The sequence below is a fragment of the Dicentrarchus labrax genome, unplaced genomic scaffold, assembly GCF_905237075.1.
Source record: "Dicentrarchus labrax unplaced genomic scaffold, dlabrax2021, whole genome shotgun sequence".
Classification (NCBI taxonomy): domain Eukaryota; kingdom Metazoa; phylum Chordata; class Actinopteri; family Moronidae; genus Dicentrarchus; species Dicentrarchus labrax.
This window is the reverse complement of record NW_026136711.1, coordinates 391,954-413,088: the sequence shown is the minus strand read 5'-3', so window position 1 is coordinate 413,088 and position 21,135 is coordinate 391,954. Positions and strand designations below refer to the sequence as shown.

The 21,135-nt window shown below is 40.1% G+C and overlaps 1 protein-coding gene and 1 pseudogene across 2 annotated transcripts in view; one reads left to right on the top strand and one right to left on the bottom strand.

Moving 5' to 3' along the window:
* Positions 1 to 21,135, bottom strand: part of LOC127372007 (nuclear factor 7, ovary-like) — a 423,840-nt pseudogene that overhangs the window by 239,828 nt on the left and 162,877 nt on the right.
* Positions 1 to 21,135, top strand: part of LOC127371986 (metabotropic glutamate receptor 7) — a 231,587-nt gene that overhangs the window by 149,686 nt on the left and 60,766 nt on the right. The gene's annotated exons all lie outside the window — the stretch shown is intronic.

Genomic DNA, 21,135 nt, shown 5'->3' with positions numbered 1-21,135 from the left:
AAATGTTAAATTTACTTAGTTCACTGACACAAAAACACCCCAAAACAATGTGCGCTACGGCCCACCAGCATCCATTAATGGAAAAAAAAATGTTTACCTCTCGGATCATTTTTAAGACTTCAAACTGGAAGCACATAAAAGAACACTCACCAAAACCGTTAGTCTTCTTATCATGGATCACATTAGCTGGGATAGCTTAGATTAGCCATCTAACATATCCACTCAGATAATATTTTTCTAGTGCTAACGTTAGCAACCAAGCTAACGTTATCCAGCTAAAAGCACAATCAGACAATATGTTCCACAAGCTTAGCAGTAATGTTAGCTTTGACTTTAAACTCTGTGTTGTGGACTCTGTGTTGGACTCTGTGTTGTGGACTCTGTGTTGTGGACTCTGTGTTGGACTCTGTGTTGTGGACTCTGTGTTGGACTCTGTGTTGTGGACTCTGTGTTGGACTCTGTGTTGGACTCTGTGTTGTGGACTCTGTGTTGTGGACTCTGTGTTGGACTCTGTGTTGTGGACTCTGTGTTGTGGACTCTGTGTGTTGGACTCTGTGTTGTGGACTCTGTGTTGGACTCTGTGTTGTGGACTCTGTGTTGTGGACTCTGTGTGTTGGACTCTGTGTTGGACTCTGTGTTGGACTCTGTGTTGGACTCTGTGTTGGACTCTGTGTTGTGGACTCTGTGTTGTGGACTCTGTGTTGGACTCTGTGTTGGACTCTGTGTTGTGGACTCTGTGTTGGACTCTGTGTTGTGGACTCTGTGTTGTGGACTCCATTTATAAGCTAATGTTAGCTAGTGTTGCACACTGTTGGCACTGTAGGGAAGCGGAGAGAGAAGGCATTTGGGAGCATAAAGGTCACAACCTTTTTTTTTTTTTGCTGATTCATTAACAGAATAGAAAGGTGCTGATGTTATAATGTTCCAGCAGAGAACAGAAGCTGTGAGACAGACGCCAGTTTGAGCACAAACAGCTGGAAATTATGCGTAAATGCTATTTCACAAATTGATATCCAATACAAGAAGAAAGAAGAGATTCCTTCAGAATCACTGTGTAAATATCTTAGACCTGAACTCATCATTGTATATTGACTTTTTGCACTTCTTTCCTGGAGGAGGTTGTTGGGAAAGTGTAGCTGCATTTGCAATGGTAAACAGAGCCTCATAAGTCTCTCTAGTGTGCAATCAATAATGCATTGCAATTAGTGACCCAATATGATAGTGTGAACAGACCTTGAACACTAATGAACCTGTTCTATTAAGAGTATCGATTAAAGCCACAAAAGAACATATTAGCTCGTCTTACTGATTGTTCTTTAGATTGTGTTTCTGTACCCCCCCCCCCCCCCCCCCCATCCCTGCTCTCTGATTAACGATTAATATCAGTGTCTTTTTGGTTTTGCGTCTCTTTGTGGTTGTTTTATGTGTCGCCCCCACTCCTCCTCCCAGCTTTCAGTCTGATTTATGATTAATATCCGATTGATATTTACATATATGAATTTTACAAACCAGGTCCAAATTAATTTGCAGCGCCTAAGTTATTGTCACAATCCCCGTTTCCCAGTAACTCTTTGTTCCCCTCTCGTTGCGATGACTTCCTTCCCTCCACACATTATAATTAAAACCAGAGACTGCTGGGATCATCTGTGCCCCCAAACCTTCAATTACACAATGAACACGCCTCCTGCGCCATTTCAGGATGATTGACTCCCTCTGCACCCTCAAAGCAGTAGACAACTTTATTCTATAAACTACTAATAGCTCACTGTGAGAGGTCAGGGTTTCAATCATCACAAAGCAATGCTCATTATTTTCCTCTATTTGGAGAGAAATGAGGAATAATATAATAATACCTGGACCATGACATCGTACCATTATTTAAAGCGTTTTAGTGCCAGACCTTTAGAAGCAGTGTTAGTGCAGAGCTCTGCTTGGCCCTGTACAGCTCACATCCCACCAGGGTGTCGGTGTCTGGCTCCAGGTAACATCTGTAATTTCTGTGCAGTAACTACATTTCTTATCGCCGAGGCAGAACAGAGCAGAGACACGTCTGCAGGCAGTTTAATACAGAGGCTGATTATTACCAATAATTAACAATCTCCAGTTTTGTTATTTTATACTTGAACGGAGTTTGAGACAGTGCACCCCTGAGCAGTGTTGGTCAAGTTACTTGAAAATAGTAATTAGTTACTGATTACTGAATACTTCTCAAAGAAAGTAATCCAGTTACTTTACTGATTACTTATATTCAAGCCTATTTTTTTTCAGCCTAATTCTATTCTTTCTGCATCTAAAATTGAATCAAATGAAACAGTCTCTTTTTTAAAACTTGTTTTATTAGTTTCAATCTTTTGCATCAAGCAAAAATGATATTAAATGCAACAGTCTCTGACTTGAAGAAAATTGTTGAACATTTAAACCTTTTTTCTGTACATTCCACCATATTTTAATGAAATAAAGCAAGTCCTTCTTCTGTTAACTTATATTTCTGCATATTCCAGCATATAAAATAAAAATATTTTTTGTATAATCCTTCATTCGAATAGATGTAAATAAAATACAGCAATAAAATATTTGATGAAATATTAGATAAAAGTTTTCTTTCCACGCAGAGTGTACAGCGGATGCTGATGTTTTTTTCACCTTTTACCGAGTCAAACTCAAAGTAATGTCGGTATTTCCAAGCATTAAACGCTGCATGGTCCTGCTCTCTCCCGCCCTAACCCTAACCCGTACAGAAAACAGGACGTAGAAGCATGTGGACTGATGGTCGCAGATTATCCCAGTATGCACTGGGAGAGAGGCACAAATAAAATGCACTGAGGGAGCAAACCAGCAATGTAAAAGTTCATACAGAAATTTAGTGGAATCAACAATTTTTTTTTCATTAATTCAACTTAAATATAGAAGTTTGATTTATTTCAACTATCTGATCTTATGAACGAGTATAAAAAGAGTTCAATCAACTCATTAAACTAAGTTAAGCTAAAGAACCAGGATCAGCATCAGAGCAGACTTCCCAGCATACATTGTTTTTTATAGTTTGAAGAAATCATGTTTGATTAAAACTCTCCGTGTGTTGGTTCTCAAGTTCAGTTTATTTAACTCAATTTGAAACTAAAATAAAATGTAATTAAATTTAAATTAAATTTCCTTTATTGACATCAGTGTAAGCATAAAAAAATAAAAATAATACAAAAAAATATCAGAAAATCATTGGAAAAAAATCACAAAAACACAATAGAATCAAATGTGGTGATACGTTTGGATCTTTATTTATTTTTTATTTATTTATGATACAGGATATAACTCATGTTTGTGAGGCAGCAAATAAACTTTCATGTTGAAGTTGAACTTTTCACTATAGGCATCCATGTTAATTGCTAGAAAGCAAATATATTTTAAATCTCAAAACATATTTGCTGTTGCAAATTAATTGTATATAAACAATTTCTAAGAGATGAGGTTGATAACGAACAAACACAGATGGTGAACTAATCCGTCCCTCTAGCTGACATGGCAACCAGTCAGTTTCTGTCACTTTGGTCCAGATGCTATAATCATTAGCATCATTATGATCCCTATTACAGAGAGCCATCCATCATCCATCTATAACACATAGCTGCAAAGACACTCAAACAGACACAAAACATCTACAAAGAGACACCAAACAACCACAAATAGATGCAGTTTCTGTCAGTGTGGTCCAGATGCTATAATCATTAACACTATTAGCTCCCTAATCCCTAATGATCCCTATAACAGAGATGTCTGCATCATCCATCCATTCACTTCATGAATTCAGTGATTCAGTATAAACATTTAATTTATGCTTACACTGATGTCAATAATCCAGATTTCCTGGAATAAACACACTCTCAACTAGGTTGGTTGTGTTTAATTTCTCTCTCACACAAACACAGAACATACGAACTGCACACACACATATATATTCATCCAATTACAGCGTGCTGTTTGTAACTGTGGGCAGGAAACTGTCCCACTGATGACTTCTGTTTGTGTGTCTGTGAGGATTCACCACCCATACTGACGCTGGTTCATTATCAGTTCCACACACATACGATAAGATCTGAACCTACTTGCTGTGGGCTTCACCGCAGACACACTGTGCTGCCACAGAGCTCTGCAACCACATCTTTTATTCATGAACGCTGAGAAATGCCAAAACACTGATTGGTCTGTGTCCATAACGAGCTACCACAGTCAGAGACGTGGAGGTTCGTCTGTGAGCCTCTGAGCCAGATCATTACAGCAAACAAGAGCATTAGTGAAGAGCTGATGTCAGAACGGTGAACAATGCTGATTTATCACTTTACTTTGAGACTTTTTGACATGTGATGCCTTTAAGATTAGGCTCTACTCTTATAAACACTGCAGGCCTGGATGAACTTAGTGACTGTCGCTCAATTTAAAGTAAGAATGTCCTGATAGAGTTTGCTCCTCATCCTGATCATAATGCTGAAAATCTGTTGACCAAATCCACTCTTCCTCTCCGGTATGAATAATGAAGTTCAGCAGCAGCTTTCCAACCAACAGCAGCAACTTTAGCAAGTTCAGATTCATCTGCAGAATGTCACTGAAAGAGGCACAACCACAGAGAGACAGAAAACGACCACAGAGAGACAGAAAACAACCACAAAGACACAAAACAACCACAAAGAGATGGAAAACAACCACAGAGAGACAGAGAACAACCACAGAAAGACACAAAACAACCACAAAGAACACAATAAGATGCACAACAACCACAAAGAGACAAAAAGTTTTGTGTCTTTCCGTCTGTCTGCTACGGCTGTATATGGGAGCGGTACATATATATATGTATATATGTGTGTGTGTGTGTATGTATATGTGTATATATATATGTGTATATATGTATGTGTATATATATATGTGTATATATGTATATATATGTATATATATGTATATATATGTATGTATATGTATATGTATATATATGTATGTATATATATATATGTATGTATATATATATATATGTATATATATGTATATATATGTATATGTGTGTGTGTATATGTGTGTGTATATATGTGTGTGTATATATGTATATATGTGTATGTGTGTGTGTGTATATATATATATATATATATATATATATATATATATATATATATATATATATATATATGTGTATATATATGTGTGTATATATATGTGTATGTGTGTGTATGTAACACGTACATTTCCTTGCTACTAGATGTCACACTCGAGCACCAGCATATCAAACAATGAGTGCTTCTGTCCACCAGACTCCATTCCGAAAACCAGCAATTTTACCTGTTTACAAATAACAAACTTAAAACTGGACAGAAACAGAATAAAACAGAATAAAACAGAATAAAACTCATTAAAGCGTCTCTGTTAGTGTTTCCAACAGTCACCAACTCTGGTTTGGTGGAATTAAATCCTTAATTCACCGACTGAGATGATAAAAACAGCAGTGTCAGTGTCTCTGCTCAGCTGATGATAATGTGTAAAATGATGCATGAAACAGAAACCAAATAGGTTCATGATGATCATATAATAAGGTCTATATTTGTATTTGCAGTTATTATTATTATTCTGTGTATTTATGTTTTCTACCATTACTGAGAATCATTGATGTTTTTTGTGTCCTCCATGGAAAACTGGGCTGGTGCATCCAGATGTTTGTGTCCCAGTGCTCTGGTGAACAATCCCTGTCAGTGTGTCTGTGCTGCTATAAATACACAGAGCACAGTGGGGGGGGTGTAACTGATACTGCCCCCAAACATGATCTCATACAACAACTTATTAACCCATTTATCAAACTGAAGGGGATTAAAGTGAAAGTGACGACTTCTGTTCCTCAGCTGTGTTTATAAATAATAAAATAATATTATTTATTATGGAACAGGATATTAATCCAGTGAGATATTAATCATACTAATACTAGATATATAACATATTAGACACTGAATCCATTTCTGACATTTTCTAAATATAAAATGGATGTTTAAACCAGAATCTATATTTCAGCTGCCAGTGGGCTGATAGTGATTGATTCTGAGCTCAGATCAGCCAATCAGCTGCTGAGATATCATCCATATAGCTGATTATTAATGCTAATGATGCTAATGATGCTAACTGTCCAACATATGCAGGTTAGCATCAGTCAGTGTAACAGCTGGAGACCCAGAGTGAACATTTACTGGTGGAAAATAGAGTAAGAATTATACTTTAACACATCAGACACACAATATTGTTCCAGTCTGAGAATAAACTTTATTGAAACTTTATTCAGTCTGGTTGCTTCTGGCGGCGGCTGCAGTCTGCTGGAGATCTCCGCTCTCTTCCAGCGCTGTTAGACCAGCTGTTGCTTCTCTGCCCCCCCGAGACAATCTGGACTTAAGCGAACCGGATCAGAGCATGCACCTGAAGTTCATCCAGTCAGTGTGTGAGGACTGCCAACGGGTGTCTGGTTTACTGTGTTTGTTAGATATGAGCGGCTCAGAGAGGACGAGGGACACCAGCAGTGTAAAAAATAAAATGTAAAAAACTAGAGCATGTTTTTAATGTTTAAAGATATTTACAGTGTAAACCAATGATCTATAAATCCAGGTGAACTCTGCTATAATACAATAATCAGACTTACATTTACAGCAGAGTGCTGTTATTATTGGATTGTTATTATTTTAATGTGAATGTTAAAAGTTATAGCAGTGTAATAAAAGTCATTATCTGTGAGATTACAGTAATTATTGCTGTTTACACTGATAACAACTGTATTTGGACAGTTTACCTTATACACTGATAAACAACATTTATTCTACTTCATCATTATACAACATATCTGTCAGTTCACTAACTAATACATTAAAGTTACACAACTAATACTTTTTTTACTGTTAATTGTCACACATTTTACAAATTTTTATAATATTAACTGTATTAAACTGGAATTTAACAGTTTATTAAATAAACAGTAATAAACTTTGTTTTTATGTGAAAAAAATGTTTTTTTTCTTAAGAACATTTTTTTTTTTATGAACATTTAGGGATTTTTTTTTCAGAATTTTACATTAGATGTAAATTCACAGGATATTTTTGTAATTTTAATAATATTTCTATGTATTTAAAAAAAAACAGAAAACATCTGTAAAATAAACATACAGGGTTTTTTTTCCAGTGTGAGATAACATTAAGCCCCCGGCGAGGACAAAGAGAGGGGTTATATTCGGGCCCCCGGAGGCTTTCTAAAGCAGATAGTGAGACTGCGATCAAGAGTTCCAAACACACGGCAGCAGCTAGCAGATAATAACTGCAGCTCTCAGTGAAACAGCATCTACAGCGTGACTGCAGAGGTCAGCAGCAGCCGCAGTTTAAGCAGATGGTTGGGCTCTTATTAAGGATAACAGCAGCCAGTTGTTTAGTGGGTGGAGAACATCTGCTTCTGCTGTTACAGCAGATTGAATCTCTTCAAATCTCTCACATTTTATTTGTCTTCATTTTCAGGATCGTCAGTCACCAAAAGAGTTTTATTTCATCTGTGAACTCATCCTGTTACTCTGTTCTGCTCCCGAGTGCCTTCTCTCTCCGCTTCCCTACACTGCTATGTTGTGTCAGCTATGTTAGCTTGCTTGCTAACGCAGACAAATTGCTAGCTAGCTAACGTAGCAAAATACTGTCAGCTAGCTTCATCCAGACTGGCTGGCTAACCTTAGCTCGCTTGCTAGCTCACTAACGTTATTGCTAGCAAAATACTATCTGAGTGGATAAGTTAGTTGGCTAATGTTAGCTCTCCCAGCTTACATGATCTAATTATTTAGCGGTACAAAGCTAACGATAGCTTTCTACTATCCAAGAGTGATGCGAGGCAGGGGCATCCAGCTAGCTAACTGTAGCTAAGATGTGTCTTGGCTGTGCATTGTGGGTCTGGTGTCAGCTGCTTCGTGGTGTTAGCTGATGGTTGATATGTAAACAGCGAATTAGTTAGCATTAGCATGGAGCTAACGATCCAAATAAAATATAGGAACATTGCAGATAGTAACGTTATTCTAAATATGATCGTCAGTTATTTTACAGCGTTCAATTCAATTCAATTCAATTTTATTTGTATAGCACCAATTCATAACAGAAGTTATCTCAGGACACTTTTCAAATAGAGCAGGTCTAGACCGAACTCTTTAACATTAATTACAGAGACCCAACAGTACCACCACGAGCAAGCACTTGGCGACAAGGGCAAGGAAAAACTGCCTGTTAAAAGGCAGAAACCTAGGACAGATCCTCCGGCTCTAGGTGGGTGGTCGTCTGCCTCGACCAGTTGGGGTGGAGAGAGAGAGAGAGAGAGAGAGAGAGAGAGAGAGAGAGAGAGAGAGAGTGTGTTTGTCTCTGTTGGCCGACGCCCAGGATGCAGTTCACTGAACGACCACTGGTGGCGCTGTTAGCTACAGTTCACTGAACGACCACTGGTGGCGCTGTTAGCTACAGTTCACTGAACGACCACTGGTGGCGCTGTTAGCTACAGTTTAATGAACGACCACTGGTGGCGCTGTTAGTTACAGTTTAATGAACGACCACTGGTGGCGCTGTTAGCTACAGTTCACTGAACGACCACTGGAGGCGCTGTTAGCTACAGTTTAATGAACGACCACTGGTGGCGCTGTTAGCTACAGTTCACTGAACGACCACTGGTGGCGCTGTTAGCTACAGTTTAATGAACGACCACTGGTGGCGCTGTTAGCTACAGTTCACTGAACGACCACTGGTGGCGCTGTTAGCTACAGTTTAATGAACGACCACTGGTGGCGCTGTTAGTTACAGTTTAATGAACGGCCACTGGTGGCGCTGTTAGCTACAGTTTAATGAACGACCACTGGTGGCGCTGTTAGTTACAGTTTAATGAACGACCACTGGTGGCGCTGTTAGCTACAGTTTAATGAACGACCACTGGTGGCGCTGTTAGCTACAGTTCACTGAACGACCACTGGTGGCGCTGTTAGTTACAGTTTAATGAACGACCACTGGTGGCGCTGTTAGCTACAGTTTAATGAACGACCACTGGTGGCGCTGTTAGCTACAGTTTAATGAACGACCACTGGTGGCGCTGTTAGCTACAGTTTAATGAACGACCACTGGTGGCGCTGTTAGCTACAGTTCACTGAACGACCACTGGTGGCGCTGTTAGCTACAGTTTAATGAACGACCACTGGTGGCGCTGTTAGCTACAGTTTAATGAACGACCACTGGTGGCGCTGTTAGCTACAGTTTAATGAACGGCCACTGGTGGCGCTGTTAGCTACAGTTTAATGAACGACCACTGGTGGCGCTGTTAGCTACAGTTTAATGAACGACCACTGGTGGCGCTGTTAGCTACAGTTTAATGAACGGCCACTGGTGGCGCTGTTAGCTACAGTTTAATGAACGGCCACTGGTGGCGCTGTTAGCTACAGTTTAATGAACGGCCACTGGTGGCGCTGTTAGCTACAGTTCACTGAACGACCACTGGTGGCGCTGTTAGCTACAGTTCACTGAACGACCACTGGTGGCGCTGTTAGCTACAGTTCACTGAACGACCACTGGTGGCGCTGTTAGCTACAGTTTAATGAACGACCACTGGTGGCGCTGTTAGCTACAGTTTAAGAACATAAATCATCTATAATGTGACTCCAGAAACCGTCTCATGTTGAGGGGTTTATATATCTGATCTTTCCTCAGCACTATAGAGCTGATTAACAGACAAGACAACATCGTGTTTAGCATTTGTTTGTGGTCCTAAATAAAGAGTTGACTCCTCTGAGGAGATGAAGATATTACAGGAAGGTGAGGAAGAGGATAAATACTGTGTTGTAAAAGTGAAACACAGCACAGTAATAATAATATTCAGGATTGAAATGAGTGTGTCTCCCTGTTGGAGCTGTGATTTGTGGCGCTAACGGGCTCCTGATGGCGTGCTATTAGCCGCCTGGCTAGCTCGGCTGCTGCTCCGCCTGTAATGAGATTATTTGGGAGTGGTATTGATATTGTGTCTCCTTCTGTATCTCACTCATCCTCAGCCAAACTGCCTCTTCCATTTTATTCCCACTCGTTATTTATTCATGAGACTGCACACCAACGACAGATAAAGAACATAACAAACACTTCTTTCTTCCTCAACCTGTCTGATGGAGGGTGAAAGTTTGAGTGAAGTTGAATTGAATGTAAATGCAGGTTGTTTCTCCGCCAGCCTCCTTCCACAGAAAGTGTTTTTCAGCAGACAATTTACTATCACAACAGTGATCTTGTGTAATTCACTAAAAATGAAAAAGTACTTTCAGGTTTAGTTTCTAATGTTTTTCTTCACTGTGGAGGAAGACAAACCTCCTGCTGTCGCTGTGAACAGGAACAATACAGATTATTGTTCCTGTTTACACAAACACTTAATAATCACGTTCAGAAAGTGTCACTACAGCTCCTGTAGAATAATGAATCAAATAAATAAAATTAAATCCTCAGTCATATTGTACCTTTAACAGTGTAGAAATTTTTATAATATATATAAATATATAAAACCTCTATCAGTGAAACTGGATCATATGTTAAGTGGAACTATCGTCTGACGTCCTCCGGCAGCCAATAGGATCGCTGTAGCTCATTCAGTCCTATAACCGCCTGTTTTTACAGGGAACACTTCAATATGAGGATTATTGTGGGCTGGGATCAGGATCAGGGCCAAAAAGACTAGATCGGGACATATCAAGAGTAAACAGACGTGTTGTTGACATGGATCCTCAGTAAGTCCAGCAGAAATACAACCAGCGTCTCCTCTCGTTATCTGAGCGATGTAAAGCCGAGCGGTTCCCAGCAGCCGATATTTACAGCACAACACCTGACAAACAGGCACAAAGTCGGCAGTAAATCTGTCCCACTGTGTCTGACCTCCTTCCATTTATACCAGCCTTCACATGTGGATCCACACGCTGGATATCTCCTTTGGTCAGGCCCACAGATCCTTCTGTCACACAATGCTGCCATTGTTGTAAGCGTTAACTGAGCAGTTAAATGCTACAGATTCATTTCAGAGTGAATCCTGAAGCACCTGCAGACAGAGAGGGATGACGACATGTGACATGTTTGTTACAAAAACAGGCAGCTACTGTAACGTTATTCCCTGTCGGGTTGCTGAGCCCAGTTCTGTCGCAGCTATTGGCAGATACAGTTAGCAGCAGCTAATTAGCGGCTAGCTACTTTAGCTAAAGCTATCTGTCCATCAGGAAACTGTAAATCCATAAAGTTTTATCCAGTTTTATTAAAATCACCGAATAAAGTTATAAAGTTGAGACTAAACTAAACTGACTAGTTTGCTTACGATTGATTTACCCACTGTTTTACTATATTGAAAATACCTGAAAATGGCATGCTGCTGTTGTTGGACAGAAACTGGAGGACAGGAGATAAAAACACTTGAATGCCTCCACCAGCCCACTAGTAAAGAAAATAAAGAATAAATCATTAAATTCTGTTTATTTTGTCTCCAAAACTAAATCTGTGAATAAAATGATGATTATGTGAAGCTGTGCTCATCACTAAATACGTTAAACCTCACATGGGATCTCATTAACGGACACCGTTAACTCTGCAGCCGACTATCACTGAATAATGTTCCTGAATAATCACACGTGAACTGAATTATGTATGTGACCCCTCCTCCAAACAAACTAATCATAGTTTAACCTTTGCGGAGGAGGAGCCACATTTACCAATAATATTCAGGAAGTTACAGTTTCCTTCCTCCATAAACCGATATCCAATAACCAAACTACATCCTGTCATCATGGACATGGAAGCAGCTTCGTTTGGCTCCAAACTGCAAACAAACTGAATCATCATGATGGTGATTTGTTGAAAGCCTGAATTCAGACTCTGCGAGACGACAAGCAAACAACCTTTAAAATGCTTGTTTTCTGAATGGAGTTTGGTTGATGAGAGTTATACTAACTTAGCTCATAGTAAAGTAAAACTGAAAGCTGGAATCAGTAACAGACACATAGTTTCCATTTCCCTCTCTTCCTTTTTTGTCCGCTCTCTGTAGATATATATGCGTATAGATTTATAAATACAGAGATATATATATATATATATATATATATATACAGAGGTATAGAGATATATATATATATAGATATAAATACAGAGGTATAGAGATATTAATATAGAGATATAAACACAGAGGTATAGAGATATAAATACAAAGGTATAGAGATATTCTACTTGGCGCTGCCTCAGACGGCAGTTTGTAGTCGCAGCTACCGTCGTGTTTTTTAACTTTGTTTATTTGTTGATTTCAGTCTTTTCGTTTGTTTTTCGAATTAATCACAATCCATACATAAACATTGGGACAATGGCTGGACTAAGTTTTGTTACTTTTCTCCGCGTTCTTCTGTTACCTTTTTTACTTTTTGTAACAGTGAACTTTGCCGGTAGTAGTGGGGGCATCGTTTACATGCATGAACAGCTGATTGCGCTGTGTAAGCCTGTGCTGCTGCCCGGAGACAGACCTGCGGTCCCGCAGGAGTTACAGAGGAGACGCCGGGGTTGCAGGGCTGGAACCAAACGGAGGGAGAAAAGAAGAAGACACAAGCCAGCGATCCCAGCGATTATAATGGGAAACGTGAGGTCTTTGGGGAATAAGATGGACGAACTTTCAGCGCTGGTGAAGGCCAGTGTTGGGCAAGTTACTTTAAAAAGTAATTAGTTACAGTTACTACCAAAAAGTAACTAAATTAGTTACTCAGTTACAAATTATAAAAGTAACTAGTTACTTCAGAAAGTAACTATTGCGTTACTTTCAAGTAAATTTTTATATGCTCAAATGTGACCCCACCTCCACCCCTCTTTAACAGAACTTAAAATACATGTGCATGTTCAATTATTTATGATAAATCAGAATATTATAATGAAATGGACACTTAATACAATCCATTATTAACAGAAACAATGTACACAAATCTAAACTATTTTAATGCTGCTGTGGGACAAAGTGAGACTAGCCTCCAATCAAATGCCATGTATGTAGATATTATGTTTATATTATAGTGGATCGATACAAATAACACAATAGATGTTTTGGATCTTTTGATATTTATTGCCCCTCAACAGGCCACAACTGGGCAAAATTAAATTATGCTTGTTAAGCACTATACCAAAAATAAATAACAAATATATACACTCTTTGTAGTGCAAATAAAACAAAAAAAACTTCAGACAATTGGTAGATATACTGTACTTCAAGTATTTTCTTCCTCGAAAAAGTAGAACAGTGTAACAATATGAGGTGCTTTCAATCTAACATAATAATAATAATAGCATAATGTGCATTTCACGATTACATTCGTTCCTTTAATTTCTTGGAGGGAAAAGTAATGGCTATACTTCCATTAAGAGAAGGCTACTTTTGGATTATTTGGGCTCGCCATACCTGTCTCTCGTTGACTGACTCGCTTGTGGTGTTTGTTGTGTGTCTATGCGTGCTTTTGATCACCCGCCCAACTCTACCTATGATTGGCTTAACATGAAATTATACTCAACCTCAGCCAATCGTCAGCATTTATGCGCTTGTCTTGTGCACTGCCCACTAACCAAGGAAGAACAGTAAAAAAAAGTCTTTGCCTCTCGGCTCAGAGATCTAGTTGGTCTGATGAAAAAAACAGCTTCAATTATAGTAACGCACCGCATTTTTTGGCAGTAACAGTAACAACGTTATTAAGATGGGAAGAGTAATCAATTAGATTACTCGTTACTGAAAAAAGTAACGCCGTTATTTATAACGCCGTTGTTCCCATCACTGGTGAAGACCCAGAGGGAATGCCATGAGTGTAGCTTATTTTGCTTTAGTGAAACTTGGCTGCATTCGCACATCCTGGACAGCAGCGTTGAGGTTCCCGGTTACAGTTTGGTACGTGGAGACAGAGACTGTTCCAAAAGTCGGAAGAAGAAGGGTGGCAGGCTTGTACTTTATGTGAGTGAGAGGTGGTGCAATCCCAGACATGTCAGTGTGAAGGAAAGTCTCTGTACCCCGGACATTGAACTGCTGGCTGTGGGAATGCGCCAGTATTATTTGCTGAGGGAGTTCACGTCCACCATTGTTATTGCTGTCTACATCCCCCCGTCAGCTGATGCAGCGGTGGCCCGTGAAGTCATCAGCTCCGCTACTGCTAAACTGCAGACTGAACATCCGGATGCTTTCATGGTCATTACAGGTGATTTCAATCATGCCTCACTGAACAACACTTTAAATAACTTCCATCAATATGTTGACTGCCCCACCAGAGACAATAAAACATTGGATTTATTATATGCTAATGCCATGGACGCATATGACGCCACAGCCCTCCCCCCCTCAGCAGGTCAGACCACAACCTGGTCATGATGACTCCCAAGTATGTCCCTCTTGTGAGAAGGCAGCCTGTGCACACCAGGACATCGATAAGATGACAGACTGCATTACGGATTATATCAGATTCTGTGAGGACACCACCATGCCAGCCCGGACCTTTCACTGCTTCTCCAATAACAAGCCCTGGATTACCAGTGACCTGAAGGCACTCCTGAACAATAAGAAGAAGGCTTTCAGGTCGGGAGACAGAGAGGAACAGAGGAGAGTGCAGCACGAACTCCGAGAGATGCTGAGGACGTGCAAGGACAACTACAGAAGAAAGCTGGAGGCCAAACTCCAACAGAACAGTGTGAGGGATGTGTGGGCGGGAATGAAGCACATCACGTTGATGAAGGGGAAAGACAGGCAGACATCTGGGAGCCTGGATAGAGCCAACCAGTATAACCAGTTTTTCAACAGGTTTAATTCACCTCTCCATTTGCCCCCCTCCTTCTCCCCCACCCCCTCCTCCTCCTCCACTGATGACATCTGCACCAACCCCCGCCCAACGGTGACTACAGGCCAGGTAAAGAGGCAGCTTAGAAAGACTGCATCAGCGAAAGCCTGCAGGCCCTGATGCCATCTCACCCAGGATCCTGAAGACCTGTGGCAGCCAGCTGTCTCCTGTACTGGGACATATGTACAACCTGAGCCTGAGTCAGGAGAAAGTCCCGTTGCTGTGGAAGACCTCCTGCTTGGTCCCAATCCCCAAGCCGCGAGGCCATCCGACCCAGCAGACTACAGACCAGTCGCCCTAACATTCGTATGTGATGAAGGTCCTGGAGAGACTGATCTTAACCCAGCTGACGCCACAGGTGAGGACGTTTCTGGACCCTTTGCAATTTGCCTATCAGCCCCATTTAGGAGTCGATGATGCTGTCATCTACCTGCTGCAACGAGCCCATATGCATGTGGATGGTGGGGGAGGCACTGTGAGGATCACATTCTTTACAGTACAGGACACTGGTAGACAACTTTGTAGATTGGTCCGAACAGAATCACCTGAGGCTGAATGTCAACAAGACCAGAGAGATGGTGATCGACTACGGTAGGAAGAAGAGGACGCCTTCACAGCCACTACGGATCAGGGGGGAGGTGGTGGAAGAGGTGGAGGATCGGCAATAGACTGGACTGGAAATCTAACACTGAGGCTGTGTACAAGAAGGGGATGAGCAGACTCTATTTCCTGAGGAAGCTGAGATCCTTCAACGTGTGCAGCAAGATGTCGGAGATCTTCTACCAGTCTGTTGTTGCCAGCGCCGTTTTCTTTGCTGCTGTGTGTTGGGGCAGCAGCATCAGAGCCAGCGATACCAACAGACTTGATAAAATCATCAAGAAGGTAGGCTCTGTACTTGGTCTCTTGTCTACTTGGCTGGAGTCTTTTGAGTCTGTGGTGGAGAGGAGAACACTGAATAAACTGTTATCCATCGTAGACAATGATCAGCACCCTCTCCATCACACAGTGGTCAGACAGCGGAGCACCTTCTCTCACAGGCTGCTCCAGCTCCGCTGTCGAAGGGACAGATACAGGAAATCTTTCCTGCCACATGCCATCACACTGTACACTAACAGCTAAAACTCTGGTCATAATAATACAGTCTCCAAGCACCTTATATGTTTTTATCCGTTCACTGCACCTTATATTTTTACTTTGCACTACAATTATACCGCTTATTTATACATTTTATACATTTTTAGGGACCGAGCCAGTGACAACTGGAAGGTACTACTACTTTTAGGAAAATTTCGATAGGCTAATAACTCCCGCATCGTTTGTCTCACATTCAAAAACCTTATATCCACCTGTTCGGTGATTGGAGCTGAATCTCCCTATATAGGCCACGCCCACTTCCGCCTAGATTTTTTTTTCCGCTAGAGCGCGAAATGTCCAAAAACTACGTTTTCGTTTCCATGCACTTTTGTTCGATTCGCACGAAACTTTAGACGTAGCATCTGGAGACCGTCCTGGCTAAAAAACTAATTTAAATGTCAAACTGTGATGTCATTTTTGGCATTTCAGGGCTTCTATTTTAACTAACTCCTCCTACAGGTTTTATCGGATCTACTTCAAAATTGGTCAGTGCAGTCAAAAAATGTTGTTCATTAAAATTTGTGCAATTTGTGACTGTACGTTGAAGGGCATGTCTGTAGCGTGACATCAAAGTTAGCCAAGATCAATCGAATGTCAAACTGTGATGCCATTTCCAGCAGTTTGCAGTGATTTTCAAATTCGATCACTGCAATCTAGACACATTGGTGATCATAAGTTAATCAAATATTTACTGTGCGTCAAACTGTGTGTCCGTGGCGTGGTGCTGAATTTCCACCTTTCGCAGTGAAAAGTTTACGTCTTTTGCAGTGTCTGAAACGTGTGACAATGTAGAGCGGTCTCCCTCAGCTTCCGGCGATGAAGGCTTGGGCATGGGGTGACATAGCGTGGCACCCGAGTTGCGTGGAAGGCGAGGTCCCGCCAGACGCTGCTTGCAGCTTTAATTTTTATTTCTTTTTATATTGCTTTTTTGTGTCTAGGTTGTTTTCTTTACTTGTGTTGTTACTGTATATCATCTATCTATCTATCTATCTATCTATCTATCTAAATACAGAGGTATAGAGATATAAATAAATAAATAAATAAAAATAAATATATATATATACAGAGATATAGAGATATAACTACAGAGATATAGAGATATAAATACAGAAATATAGAAATATATATATATATATACAGAGATATAGAAATATAAATACAGAGGTATAGAAATATATATACAGAGATATAGCTATATAAAGGTATGGATATATGTATATATATATATATATATACAGAGGTATAGAGATATAAATACAGAGATCTAGAGATATAAATACAGAGGTATAGAGATATAAATACAGATATATAAATACAGAGATATAAATACAGAGACCTAGAGATATAAATACAGATATATAAATACAGAGATATAGAGATATAAATACAGAGGTATGGAGATATATATAGGAGGCAGTAATAGTATTGTGTGTGTTTGAGGCTCATTACCTGCACTGACTCAGTGTCTCTCAGACTGAAGAGCTGCTTTTAGCCTCTGGAAGTTTTATGAATGATTTATATTGGATATAAACTCATTTGGCACGAGGGGAGCATGTTCTCCTGACTCTTTGATTTATGAATATTATGAAACCTTAGAGAGGAGGAGGGTTTACTGTATCAGCAAAATCAGAAAGGCATGTTGTTCACTAAGTGAGCTCAATGTAACGCAGCGTCTGAATATGTAAGCTGCATTATGTTAGCCCGTATAGAGTCTTACAGGCAGGTAAACAATCGTTTATTCGCACTATTGCTTGTTTCCGCTCAATGTTTCAGTACAGCTCCAACAATCAGTCAGTTGTACAGTTTGACTGTGGTCGGCAGTTATTATTTGATTCGCTCCCTGAACAACGCAAAGATATAAAATGTAGAACAGCGTGAGAAACAAGCAGATTAGCAGAGCAGCATCAGTCATCATGTGATCTTCCTTCATTACACTTTTATTCAAAAGCAACAAACTGAAAACCAACAAGTCGTATCTGGTTCCTTCTACATCGTCCTCGTGGCTCTGTGCACTCAGCAGACTGATCGCCTGTCTGATGCTACATGAACGGTATCAGAAACCTTCACCACAGAGATTTCTATAACATTCCAAAATGCACAGAAAAAATGTGGAAAGGACCAGGACGATGCTAACTTCCTGGTTTAAAGTGTAGCTCCACCCTTCAGTTCTGCTGCAGAGACCTGCAGGCGTGGCTAAGATAGCAGCTGTGTTGGAATATAAAACAGAGCACTTTGAGACTTTTAAAACAACTGAAATTCAGATTTTCATAACTTAATAATGTGAATATTAACAGCAGCATTGATCCGTCACATGATTCAGTTTACAGGACGACTGCTTTAAGTCCACTGTGACAACAAGCTTTTATAACATTAATAAAATATACATTATATTCTACATAGTTTGGTGAAATGTATTTTGATTGATAAGTTAATAACCTGCATCAGAGCTGAATGTGTTTGCAGGAGAGAAAGAGGAGGATGCTGCATTAAAGCAGGAGACACAGGAGAGTTAATGGGGTGAATCCAAACTCCCAGCAGCCTCTGCTGCTTGCTCTCTCTTTCATGTGCACATATGATCATAATGAACTCATATATTTGCTCCGACGCTGCTGCAGCCACGGAACATCAGATCACTGAAACATGTGCTGCTCCTTTGTCTTCCTCTCTCCGTTACACCGACAATACTGACTAATTAAGTGCACAGCCTGCTGGGTATTCACACATACAGACTGGGTGAGGTTTAAACATTCCTTCATGTGTTTCACTGAAAACCACATTCACTCCTTTTTTAGGCCTAATTTATTTTTAATACAAAAAGCATGAAGCATGAGTACTCTGCACTGGGACACGTCTGACAGGATTCTTGTTTTTGTTCCTGATTCTTCCATTACATTGTGTTTCCTGTGGGTGCTGCACAATAAGAGACAACACAGTTTGTCCAGATAAAGTTAACCATGTTATCCAACTGTTAGCAATATTAGCCTTCCGCTAACAATTGTACAATCTGCTAAATCTTTGCCTTGTTTATTAGTGTATTTAAATCCCACAGTAATTAATATCAGCTGACACATTTACTGCGACAGGCGACATTTCGCAAATATTTTCCGATCTAAATCGGTTTATTTCAACCAAACCAGAGTTGGTCATAGTTGGAAAGACTAACAAAGACGGTTTTAGTCATTTTTATTTTGAGTTTACGTTTATCTGTGAGGTAAAATTACTGGTTTCATGAATGGAGTCTGGTGCACATTGTTTTGGTCCGAGATGCTGGTGCTCTACTGCGACATCGAGTGGCAACTGAATTTTGTATAACCTTTTAAAGACTGAATGAATCAATCGGTGCTGTTTTCCTGGAATTTACGATAAATGATTATTGATGAATGCATTTCATAGAGTCTGATGATCTTCATGTGAAGCATAGAAACAAAGCTCACATCAGCATATTGAGACCATCCAATCTCTGCTGTTTATGAACCGTGATAATAGGATTCTTGTTTTTGCTCCTGACTTCCATTACGTTGTGTTTCCTGTGGCTGCTTCACAATAAAAGACAATACAATCTCTCCAGATGAAGTCTTTTATTGTGAAGCAACAGGCAATGTTGTGTTCAAATCCATTCAATTCAATTTTATTTGTGTAGCACCAATTCATAACAGAAGTTATCTCAGGACACTTTTCAAATAGAGCAGGTCTAGACCGAACTCTTTATAACATTAATTACAGAGACCCAACAGTACCACCATGAGCAAGACCTTGGAGACAAGGGTAAGGAAACACTGCCTGTTAAAAGGCAGAAACCTAGGACAGACCCTCCGGCTCTAGGTGGGTGGTCGTCTGTCTCGACCAGTTGGGGTGAGAGAGAGAGAGAGAGAGAGAGAGAGAGAGAGAGAGACAGACATTTATACAGACAGTAACTGTAGTAATAATAATAATATTAATAATAATAATAATAATAATAATAATATCAGTGATATTCACTGATCCAGCCCTAACTATAAGCTTTATCAAAGAGGAACGTCTTAAGCCTACTCTTGAATGTGGTGAGGGTGTCTGCCTCCCGAACCACAACTGGAAGCTGGTTCCACAGGAGAGGAGCTTGGTAACTGAAGGCTCTGGCTCCTGTTCTACTTTTAGAGACTATAGGAACCACAAGTAGCCCAGCATTCAGAGAACGTAGTGTTCTAGAGGGGTAATAGGGTACTATGAGCTCTTTAAGATATGAAGGGGCCTGACCATGAAGAGCTTTATAGGTGAGGAGGAGGATTTTAAATTCTATTCAAAATACTAATGCTGCATCGCTAACCCCTCGTTAGTGTGCCAGTCCGCCATTTTAACGCTAGATTCAGATTACTATATAACTACACTACCATTCAAAACTACTGTATTAAGAGATAACAATTACAGAATATAACTACCTGACTGTTAGCCATGTTAGCTGGCTGTTAGCCATGTTGTCTGGCTTCTTCTGTTAGAAGTAAAGAGTAAATATTACTGTAAACTGCTCAGATAAACCTCATACTCAGGCTTCTCTCAGTAAATGATGAAACTCTTCTGCATCTGCATGAACCACGTCGTAATGTAATAAATTCACAGAAGAACTATTCTCACTTTTAAAGTGAGAATATCTTGAAGAGAGCAGAGACCCTGCAGCTGCTGCCACTTAAACTGCTTCGGTTATTTTGCATTTTGCTGCATAATGTTTCCACCAGTCTCATGAAACACAGCAAGAACAATACTGAAGTAATTGTGCATCTTAATGATTAGTGCTGCAGTTTCACGAAGCTACAATCTACCCCACTGTCTTTATGATTGTCAGCATTCATTTGCCTCTCTTCCTCTCATTGTCATCACGTATATTTAGGCAACTTAATCATCACAGAAGCTTCCTTGTGTTTCTCTTTCATTATGGAAACTATGATGGCCTCATTGTGGGTGAATGGTGACGTTGTGGATAGAGTGCTGGAGAACTAGATTCATCCTAATATCTGTTTCAGTACTAAAGACAAACTTCAGCTGGATGATTGAATCAGGGTTATTGGTGTGTATGTTGCGCTGGCTGCAGTCAACTGGCTACTAGCGATGTAGATATCTATTAGCCATGTCATCTTGCTGTTAGCAATGTTAGCCT